This window comes from Bos indicus, chromosome 23 (genome assembly GCF_029378745.1).
Source record: "Bos indicus isolate NIAB-ARS_2022 breed Sahiwal x Tharparkar chromosome 23, NIAB-ARS_B.indTharparkar_mat_pri_1.0, whole genome shotgun sequence".
In the NCBI taxonomy this organism is placed as follows: domain Eukaryota; kingdom Metazoa; phylum Chordata; class Mammalia; order Artiodactyla; family Bovidae; genus Bos; species Bos indicus.
The window spans coordinates 23,882,880-23,893,690 of NC_091782.1; the positions used below are offsets into that span (position 1 = coordinate 23,882,880).

At 37.2% G+C, this 10,811-nt stretch overlaps 1 long non-coding RNA gene across 1 annotated transcript in view; it reads right to left on the reverse strand.

Annotated features, from left to right (window-relative positions):
- LOC139178963 (uncharacterized) overlaps window positions 1-8,947 on the reverse strand; it is a 42,682-nt gene extending 33,735 nt beyond the window's left edge. The window contains exon 1 of the long non-coding RNA XR_011563401.1: window positions 8,823-8,947. This is a non-coding gene — a long non-coding RNA (uncharacterized lncRNA). The remainder of the gene's footprint in view (window positions 1-8,822) is intronic.
- Window positions 8,948-10,811: the final 1,864 nt, after the last annotated feature.

The window sequence follows — 10,811 nt, forward strand, 5'->3', positions numbered from 1 at the left end:
CTAATATACGTTTGTTTAAAATCAGAATAATACAACAAACTTGAAAGCAATGTCAGAGACAGTAAGAAAGGCTGTAGTTATCACCAAGTCCTATTATATGCTTCTCCACTCCCAAGAGTTTACAATAAAAAATAAGTTGTCATCAGATAATAGCATCAAAAACATTAACTACAGCCATAGGCGGACAGCTTTTCCTTTTTCCAGATTAATCATTATTTTCAATGACTAAATATGAACCACCAAAATGAGAGAAGCACAATAACAAAGTCAAAGATGCCTAGAGCAATAAACAGATTTTAATTCTTTTAAAATCTGTTTGTGATAGATGTCTACAGAGAAGACCTCATGAAACCCAGCAACATAAAAACATCATAGTCGGGACACAAGCACACCATCCATGGTCTTGGCAGGGCCTTCCTCACTGAGCCCTGAGAATCCTACTCAGAAATCTGGTCACAGGTCACTTGGACAGTGGTCACTGTGCTGGATTATTTTTTTTTGTTGGTTTCTTTCCCCTTTCATTCATGGAATCCATCTGCTCTGGCTCTAATTTTTAGAGTCGAAGGATTCATATATACACTTACTTTTGCTGTGATTATTATAATATCCCTTTAGCAGTTCGTATTTTCCATATTCAATTATATTTATTACCTTATGCCATGACAGCCTTATGATGATCCACTACACTGACTGCAAAAGAACACATCCAAATTGAAAGAAAAATAAATAAATATTGTGTATCATTAGCAGGAAGTGGAAAACTTTCAGGTTCTAAACACATTTCCAGCCAAATCATATTCAGCCAACAATTATTTATTTTTCTCTTGTCCGCCACTCAGCCCTTCCTATCATGGTCTCTGGCTTCATCTATCTTCCCCTTTCTCCTCCCTTAATGATATTCCTCTTAAGACTTAGATAGAAACATGATTTACCTCTTTAAGTTTATTCCTTCTTCAGCCAAATTCTCAAAAATGCCTGTGCTAGTCTTTCTTATTCAACCTTTTTGCTGCTTCTTTCAAACTCTTCCCTCTGATTTGACCAAATCAAACTGATGGAGTCTATTCTTGGGCAAAGTTTCTTACTTTAGGAATCTCTTCTTGACCTACTGTGTTCCCTTATGAATTCTGTATCCAGGTATTTATAGCATTCCTGTCACTTTCTTGGGGTTTATCATGCAGTTAGTGTCAACGTGAGTATCTGTCAGAGAATGTGAAAAGCTGTGAGCCTGCTGAGACCTGCATTTAAAATGTTATGTAATGCAGGTGACATTATGGGTGCACCTGAGTGCCCAACTCAGGTGATAATGTGGACAAATGCCCACTTTCGGAGAAGTGCCATGGACTGGAGGAGAAAGGCTTCAGAGTTAGTCTTACCTATTCTTGCAGAACCATTCATTTATTCATTCAATTTTTTTGTTATATATTCTATGGGTTTTTAAAAAATTTATGTTTTTAATTGGAATATAATTGCTTTACAGTGTTGTGATAGTTTCTGCTCTACAACAAAGTGAATCAGCTGTAAGTATACATACATCCTTTCCCTCTTGAGTCTCCTTCCCATCCCTGCCCCATCCCACCCCTCTAGGTCATCAAAGCACTGAGCTGAGTTTCCTATGGTATACAGCAGGTTCCCATTAGCTATCTATTTGTCACATGGTAGTCTATATATTGGAGAAGGAAATGGCAACCCACTCCAGTGTTCTTGCCTGGAGAATCCCAGGGACAGGGGAGCCTGGTGGGCTGCCGTCTATGGGGGTCACACAGAGTCGGACACGACTGAAGCGACTTAGCAGCAGCAGCAGCAGCAGCAGTCTATATATATCAGTGCCACTCTCTCAGTTCGTCCCCTAATTTATTTATTTTGGTTATTGTTTTTCAAGTTCTCATCTTTTTCTTTTAACTACTAGGGTCTTAGATTTAGTACTTCACTTAGGAAGGCTCTCTGTCCAAAGGGTAAACAAAATTAAGTTTATGGTGCACTTTTATTCATGGGAGGTTGAAGTGAATGATATAAGAGGAAATAGCTTGCTGATATTTGAGTTCAGAGAATCTGACACCAATCAATGTAATAAGTCTTTTACTTAGGTGTCATTTCATGTGACTTCAAGCATACTGCTGCTGGTAAGTTTAAAAAAAGATTTTTTTAAATAAAATACATAATTACCACAAAGTTGGATTCTGTTATACATTTAAAATGTATTTTAGAAGTGTGGGAAAGATCTGGCTTCTAGAGAAAGTCCTCTGACCTCACATCAAATCTGATAAAGACAAAGGAAAGAAAATCTACAGAGCATAGTTCCAAGAATTAAAAATAGTGTAGAGTTCTTGCCCCATTTCAACGGAAATAAATGAATGCCCAAAATATCAGCGCGAGCTTTCAGAATATCGTTGGATTTGAGTTTATTTATTAGCCTCCAAACATCCCAAAGTATTCATTTAAAATACCACCCCATTACTTATTTAGCTCAAAATTCTAGTGGGTGGTTCTTCTGGTCTAGTCAAAAGTTCCTGGTCTTGACTAGGTTAGTTCATGTACCTGTCTGTAGATGGTGAGTCCTGGGACACACTCACATGTCTGTTAGATGTCTGGCCATCATTTGAATCAGTTCAATGAATCAGTTTATTCACATCGTGGCATTTTTTCCAAGAGCAACAAGAAAGGAAACTGCAAAACTTAGGTCTGAGTGTAGAAATGGCACAATCTCACTATTGCCAGTTTCTGTTGGTTAAAACGATCAGAAGCCCTCCCTATATACAAGGAGTGAGGAAGCAGATTCTCCCTCTTTGGGGAAGAGGTGTAAAGCACTGTGAAAACCATTTCTTTGCAATCTACCACATAGGCAAGAGTAAAATAATAGATGTTTGAAACAGTATCTCAGAGTCAAAAAGACAAAGCAAAAAACCAAATTTACTTACAATCTCTTTTAAGATTTATAATAGCAGATAATTTGAAGGCTAAAGAATAGCTTAGCTATTACTATGGCTAATATGAAGCTATTGCCTATAAAAATTCTTAATAAGTAAAGTAATTCCCTAATAATAAACTGAATTTTATCATCTAAAAAACTCCAGTAGAGTGGCACAAGTCCTTCCATGGCCATACTGAAAAATGAGGAAAATAATTTGTTAATGTCCAGCATATGCAATATTTTGTGACAGATGTCAAGTCTAAAATGGTAAATATAAATATTCCAAGTCTCTATCCTCAAGGACATACAGTCCAGTGGGTGAAACAGATAATAAACTAAAGAAATAAACACATATCTACTATCAGTGAAGACTGGTATGATGAAAGCAATGAGGTTTTGGTGCAGAAAAGGAAAGTAAGGGAATGATACCTGCTTTATATAAAGTATTCCAGATACCATCTCTGAGGAAATCACATGGTAGCCAAGGCTTAGATAAAGATTAATAGTATTATAATTAATTCCACTTTAAAATACTATGTTCCTTTGAACATAAACTAGAGTTATAGATGGTCATAGAAATTATCTAATCAGGTCCTTTTAGATGAAAAACATTTAACAGAAGAAATAATTTGCTCATTTAAACTTATGAGCTGAAAAAACTCCCTCAGTAGTTGAGAATGACTTGGAACCAGCCTCGTTCAGGATGTGTCTTTATATCATTGTGCCCTCTTTCTCCTTATTCTTAAACACAATCCTGCAAAAAGCTTTGTTGCCCACTATAAGTTCTATAAATCCAACCACAACAGTAAGGAACATTGATTTCAGGGACTTTGTGGCTGGTGTTCCTCTTGCGGCAAATGAAAACTGATAGGCGAGTTGAAGGCAAGCATAGTAGTTAAAATCCTTAAGTATAGGAGACATTTTGACCTGGTTAAATCCAGCTCTGCAACTTAAAAGCTTCTTTCTGCCTCTAGTTTCAGAATCTGTGAAATGGGGATAAAAACATCAATACTTCTTTCATAGGACCGGTGTGAGGATTGTGCTGTGACGTGCTTAGTCAATCAGTTGTGTCAGACTCTTTGCGATCCCACGGATTGCAGCCTGCAAGGCTCCTCTGTCCATGGGGATTCTCCAGGCAAGAATACTGGAGTGGGATGCTATGCCCTCCTCCAGGGGATCTTCCCAACCCAGGGATCAAACTCAGGTCTCCTGCACTACAGGTGCCACAGTCGGATTCTTTACCAACTGAGCCACCAGGCAATCCCAGTGTGAGAATTAAATGAGTTAAGAACTGCAAAGCATTCAGAACAGATATGATTCTCAGTATACCTGGATGTGTCATCGATTTTTAGTCCTATGTATATTCATGAAGCTCAAGGTTAGACCCTAAGTTACAAATAGCTGAGAAAAGAAGAGAAGCTAAAGGCAAAGGAGAAAAGGAAAGATACCCATTTGAATGCAGAGATCCAATGAATAGCAAGGAGAGATAAGAAAGCCTTCCTCAGTGATCAGTGCAAAGAAATACAGGAAAACAATAGAATGGGGAAGACTAGAGATCTCTTTAAGAAAATTAGAGATAACAAGGGAACATTGCATGCAAAGATAGGCACAATAAAGGACAGAAATGGTATGGACCTAACAGAAGAAGAAGATATTAAGTAGAGGTGGCAAGAATACACAGGAGGACCTTACAAAAAAGATCTTCATGACCCAGATAACCACGATGGTATGATCACTCACCTAGAGCCAGACATCCTATAATGTGAAGTTAAGTGGGCCATAGGAAGCATCACTATGAACAAAGCTAATGGAGGTGATGGAATTCCAGTTGAGCAATTTCAAATCCTAAAAGATGATGCTATGAAAGTGCTGCACTCAATATACCAGCAAATCTGGAAAACTCAACAGTGACCACAGGACTGGAAAAGGTCAGTTTTCATTCCAATCCCAAAGAAGGGCAATGCCAAAGAATGTTCAAACTACCACACAATTGCACTCATCTCACACACTAGCAAAGTAATGCTCAAAAGTCTCCAAGCCAGGCTTCAACAGCACGTGAACTATGAACTTCCAGATAGATGTTCAAGCTGGTTTTAGAAAAGGCAGAGGAAGCAGAGATCAAATTGCCAACATCTGTTGGATCATCAAAAAAGCAAGAGAGTTACAGAGAAACATCTGCTTCTGCTTTCTTGACTACACTAAAGCCTTTGACTGTGTGGATCACAATAAACTGTGGAAAATTCTTCAAGAGGTGGGAATACCAAACCACCTGACCTGCCTGCTGAGAAATCTGTTTATGCAGGTCAAGAAGCAACATATAGAACCAGACATGAAACAACAGACTGGTTCCTACTAGGGAAAGGAGTACATCAAGGCTGTATGTTGTCACTGCTTATTTAAATTATATGCAGAGTACATTATGTGAAATCCTGTTCTGGATGAAGCACAAGATGGAATCAAGATTGTCGGGAGAAATATCGATGACCTCAGATATGCAGATGACACCACCCTTATGGCAGAAAGTGAAGAGGAACTTCTTGATGAAAGTGAAAGAGGAGAGTGAAAAAACTGGCTTAAAACTCAACATTCAAAAAACTAAGTTCATGTTATCTGGTCCCATCACTCCATGGTAAATAGATGGAGAAACAATGGAAAAAGTGACAGATCTGGTTTTCTTGGGCTCCAACATCACTGCAGATGGTGCCTGCAACCATGAAATTAAAAGACACATGCTCCTTGGAAGAAAAGTAATGACCAACCTAGACAGCATATTAAAAAGCAGAGACATTACTTTGCCAACAAAGGTCCATCTAGTCAAAGCTATGGTTTTTCTAGTTGTCAGGTATGGATGTGAGAGGTGGACTATAAAGACAGCTGAGCACCAATTACTTTGATCACCTGATGGGAAGAACTGATTCATTGGAAAAGACCCTGATTCTGGGAAAGATTGAAGGCAGGAGGAGAGGGGGACCACAGAGGATGAGATGGTTGGATGGCATCACCAACTCAATGGATATGAGTTTGAGTGAACTCCAGGAGTTGGTGATGGACAGGGAAGCCTGGTGTGCTGCAGTCTATGGGGTCACAAAGAGTCAGACACGACTGAGCAACTGAACTGAACTAACTGAATGTTAGACTCCAGCAATGTTTTCATAACAGTCCATTTTGGAAAAAAGAAATAAATCAACTAATGGAGGGATTAGAATTGAGAAAGTTTTGACATCTCAAAAAACAGCATGGAAGCAAATTGCCAAAATTTTCTCCTTGAGCTGCAGCGAGATTGAGAGTAATTACCAATAAATAAATTTAAAAATTAATATTAAATATATTTATGTTTCATAAGTCCTATGTTGAAATTTCAGGATTTGGAGTCATGACTGATGTTAATGAAGATGTTTCCCTTATTTTCTTTTCTCCAGTGTCCTGCAGGACATTTAGTGTAGGGAGAATAATTACATAGAAAACTACCAAAGGATCATTGTTTCTAGGCTCTGGAAGACTGAGTGATTGACACCTGTCATTAATTCACATCCTGATCCCCAGGAGGACATTTTGGCAACCATATGGCATGGGGGTGGAGTTCAATGTATCCTGTCTGTCCCTGACCAACACACACACACACACACACACACACACACTCAGAAGCTACAAATGCCCATCCCGCATGTGAATGTCTGGGAGCTGTCAGAAGTACACACTGAGATACTACAGTATTTTACACTTATGATAATATGTCACAGGGTTAATGTAAGAAGTCAGCAAGCGTCATTCATTCTTGACTTTGGTAACAATTTCTATCATCCCAACCACACATCTTGTCACTTTCCATGCTGTTCTGGCAGTGGCTTATGTTGCCACCTGATCATAACACTCCAAATTATCATATAATTCTTCTTCAAGAGTTCCCAACATTCCTTCATTTCTGAGTTGTGCAGTCCACGTCTGGTTAATCATAACATATATCTTCAAGAGCCTCCAGTCAATTTTGATTACCATCTGCTGCATATTTGAAAGTCATTCGGGTAATGGAATGGCCAGACTGACATGTGTTATACCCAAAGCTTCATGTTAAAGGTGAAGAAGCTAGTTTTGATAAACTTAATTCAGAAGAATTCTTTTAAAGGGAGATTACCCTTGGCTACATATATGCATCATTTTAATTAGTTTATCCCTTTGTTCTTTTTATTAGTTTTTATTCCTTCTTAGAACTCTTATGTCAATTATGTTTTTTAATAAAATTTCTAGAGAGAAAGATAAGATGTACAGACGCAGAATAATGGTGCTCTCTTACCACTGGGAAGTCACTGAAACACTATAGCAATGTAGCTTGAAAGGAGAGAATTTGGATGTTTGAAGAAAATATTGAGACTTTCTGAATTTACCTATATCGTCCTGAAAGGGAATTAAAAAAAAAAACTCATAGTCATTTCATTAGTAGTTAGTTCATATGGTACTGGCTTGGGTGGATGAGATACAATTTCTATCCAAATTATTCTCATCTTAAACATTTCTCACAGGATGAAGGGTTAGTTTTGAAACACTTAACTGTTCATATACATATATATAAAACTATATATACTAACTATAATTATAAGGTAAAATATGTATTATATATAGTAACTATACATATATCTATACTAACTATAATATGCGTGTACTAACTATAATATATATGGTAAAATAATGAATTGTTATCACAGTTATTTATGCAGTTTGTCCAAGTTACTGTCATCCTGGTCATTAGCATCCTCATCAGCATCAGCCTGGGATAAACAGAAGGCACTCAAGCTTTAGCTCTTGTGATCACTGTCTTAGACTGTTTGGCTGCTTGGACAAATTATCACAGGCTGGGTAGGTTATAAACAGCAGAGGTTTATTTCCCACAGATTTGGAGGCTGAAAGTCCAAGATCAAAGGGCCTTCACGGTCATTTAAGGCCCTTTTCAGGTTCACAGTTTTCTCTTGTACACACTCACGTGGCAGAAGGGGTGGGGGAGCTCTGTGGGATTCTTTTCCATCAGACCACTAATCCCATTCACGAGCGTCATCCTCATAACCCAAGTACCTTCCCCAAACTTCGCTTTCTAAAAACATCGCATGGGGCAGTAGAATTTCAACATATGACTTTTGGGGGACAAAACCATTCAGCCATAGCAATCATCCTCGAAGTTTTATTCAGATACTACTATTTATGAAGCATTGTTGTAAATCCAGGGGATCATATAGAAGTGTATATGATAATTTCTATCCTTAATGAATTCCTGATTCTAACTTAAAGTAAGGAATCGGATCAAACAAATCAATACTGACAACACCCAAGCTGCCTACATGCCCTTCAAACAATAAACATCTTCATAGAACAGGAACCTCCTCTAGCAACTCAATGTAATGGACTTTGAAGATTTTGTTTTGGGGTCTCTCATTCTCTTCATGATTCATAAATATGAATTTAATATCTACCATATGCCAGACTGTGCAGAGTTTGAGTCCTTCCCACCTCTGATGGAAACTTTCCTGGGTATGGAGTCGTTCAGAGCCTTGGGCAGGTTGAATTCAACTAATGAACTGAAAATTAACATAGATCACACTCCATAATGAAGAGGCAACTCCAAGTTATAGTTATACAATGAGTGGGGTGGGGAAGTGGCTTATAGGGGCTGTCAAGGACTCTCATTTTCCATGAAATCCAAAGCTCCAAGAACAGTTCACCTCAAATGAAAACTTCCTCCTTCATTTCAGCAGATACTCCCATCCATAAGCCTAGAATTTAGTAAGAGTAGGTACACATGTACACCCATGGTTGATCCATGTCAATGTATGGCAAAAACCACCGCAGTATTGTAAAGTAATTAACCTCCAATTAAAATAAATAAATTAAAAAAAAAGAGTAGGGAAAGAATGCAATTTTTACAAACCTCTTTCTTTGATGAGATTTCCGGTTTCCTTTCCTGTTGTCTCTTGAAAAGCAGTTCCTCCAAGTCTTAAAAGCAGGAGTTGTATGTTCAAGGGATAAACTGACAATTTAGAACTTCCGTTGTTATTATAAAAATAATAATGATTTGCTGTCTCAACTCTTACTTGAAGTGGAGAAACAGATTGTTGGCCTGTGCCCAATTCCTATGGCCTTGTGCCTGTTGATAAGAGTGTATTATAAACTTTCCAATTGTTCTCTACCAGGGTGGAAAGCTGAGGTCCAATTCACTGAAAAATGTAGGTGAATTCAGTTGAAAATACTGAATTTAAGCTTAAATTTAAAAAATTTAATAAATACAAATTTAAGCTTAATTTTGGTGATCGTAAAAGGAAAGATTCAATAATGGTGTCCTATATTTTAAATATTTTAAATTCTCTTGTCTTTGCAGAGAGTGGGGATAACTCAAGAGCTAGGATTTTCACTATGCACTTAAATATGTATGTAGCTATGAGCAAAATATTGGAACATAATTTATGTTATCAGTATTCATGGTTAAAGGATCACTGCCAGTAGCATTCTAAAATCAAATATTTTGGGGAGGGTTGAGGGTTGCATGTTAAAAATATGTAAACATGTAAATGTTGGTCAAGTGATATTAAAAGAGCAAAGAAGAAGCAGGCTTTTACAGAAATGTGATGCTTTGCCAAAATTTGTCTAACCACGAACCACAAATCACTAGGTTTATTTAAAATAAGCTTTAGAAATGGAGGCTCGGTTTCCAAAGTGTTTTGTTTTGAATTTATTATAATTAATCTCATTTTGTCATTTGTATGACACATTTTCCCAAAGGATATCAAGATACTTCACAAAAGCTAGTAGTGATGGCAAAATAGCATGATAATTGGTGTTAAACACATCATTTGTTAAGGTGTTTTACTATACTAGTTCATCTCTCCAGCTTCATTCTCTTTTTTCCTGCTCCCAAATGATGCCAATTATCTAAAATCCTGAATAATAATTTATTAACCTTCACTGTCACCTTATTAATTTGGTTCTTCCATTCTCTTTGCAAACCATGCATCTCACTATTATCTTACATTCAGCAATACTTTTAATTATCAAATAATCATAGGTTATAAAAATACCTATCAGTGTTCATTACTAACATAAAATCTAAATGCAATTTTGTCTTCTGTAGATCCTTTTAACATAACTTTGTTTTCTATCCACTTTTTGGCCTTTGGGAGGGGTAAGTATTTTTCTCCTTTGCACTAATAATAGATTATTTTATGGAATCAGATGGTTTTTCTATGATTTTGGGGACACAGGTCAGGGTCTTACTTTGTGTAAACTGGCCTCATTTCTGCTATTCCCCCTACAGTTTGACTTTATCTATATAAAAAATATTCTGTGTTCCTAAAATATCTTCTAAGTCTGTTATACAAAAGATATTTAATTCTCCTTATAGACCTATTGTCTATTGTAGAGCTTTGCCTCAAGTAGACACAGTAAGATAATAAAAAACTTTGAAAATAAGTGATTTTCTATTTAGCACATTTTATACTAACTTGAGAGTGGAAGAAAAATAAAACACATAGACAAAATAAAATATGAATATTGTAGTTATTCTCCTGTATATGAAGTTGACCTATGGAAAGGTAACCTCATTGATTTCCTGGAGTAAACACCCACCCAGCCGATGTAAAGTGGGCTCTTTGGTATTTCAGCATTTAAAGTCTATAGAGAGAAGAAATGTTTTACTTGAGTTTCTGGGTGGTTTGCTGATGTCTGGGTCACAGGTCATCTATGTACAAAATGCCACGCACTTTAAAATTACCTAGCAGAACTGATTCCAAATATTCAGCCCCACTGTCTCCCCAGGTTCACGATACACATCACAAACAACTGTCTTGGTTTGGATTTGAGATACTTTGGACATGAGTTTGAGTAGGCTCCGGGGGTTGGTGACAGACAGGGAAGCCTGGCGTGC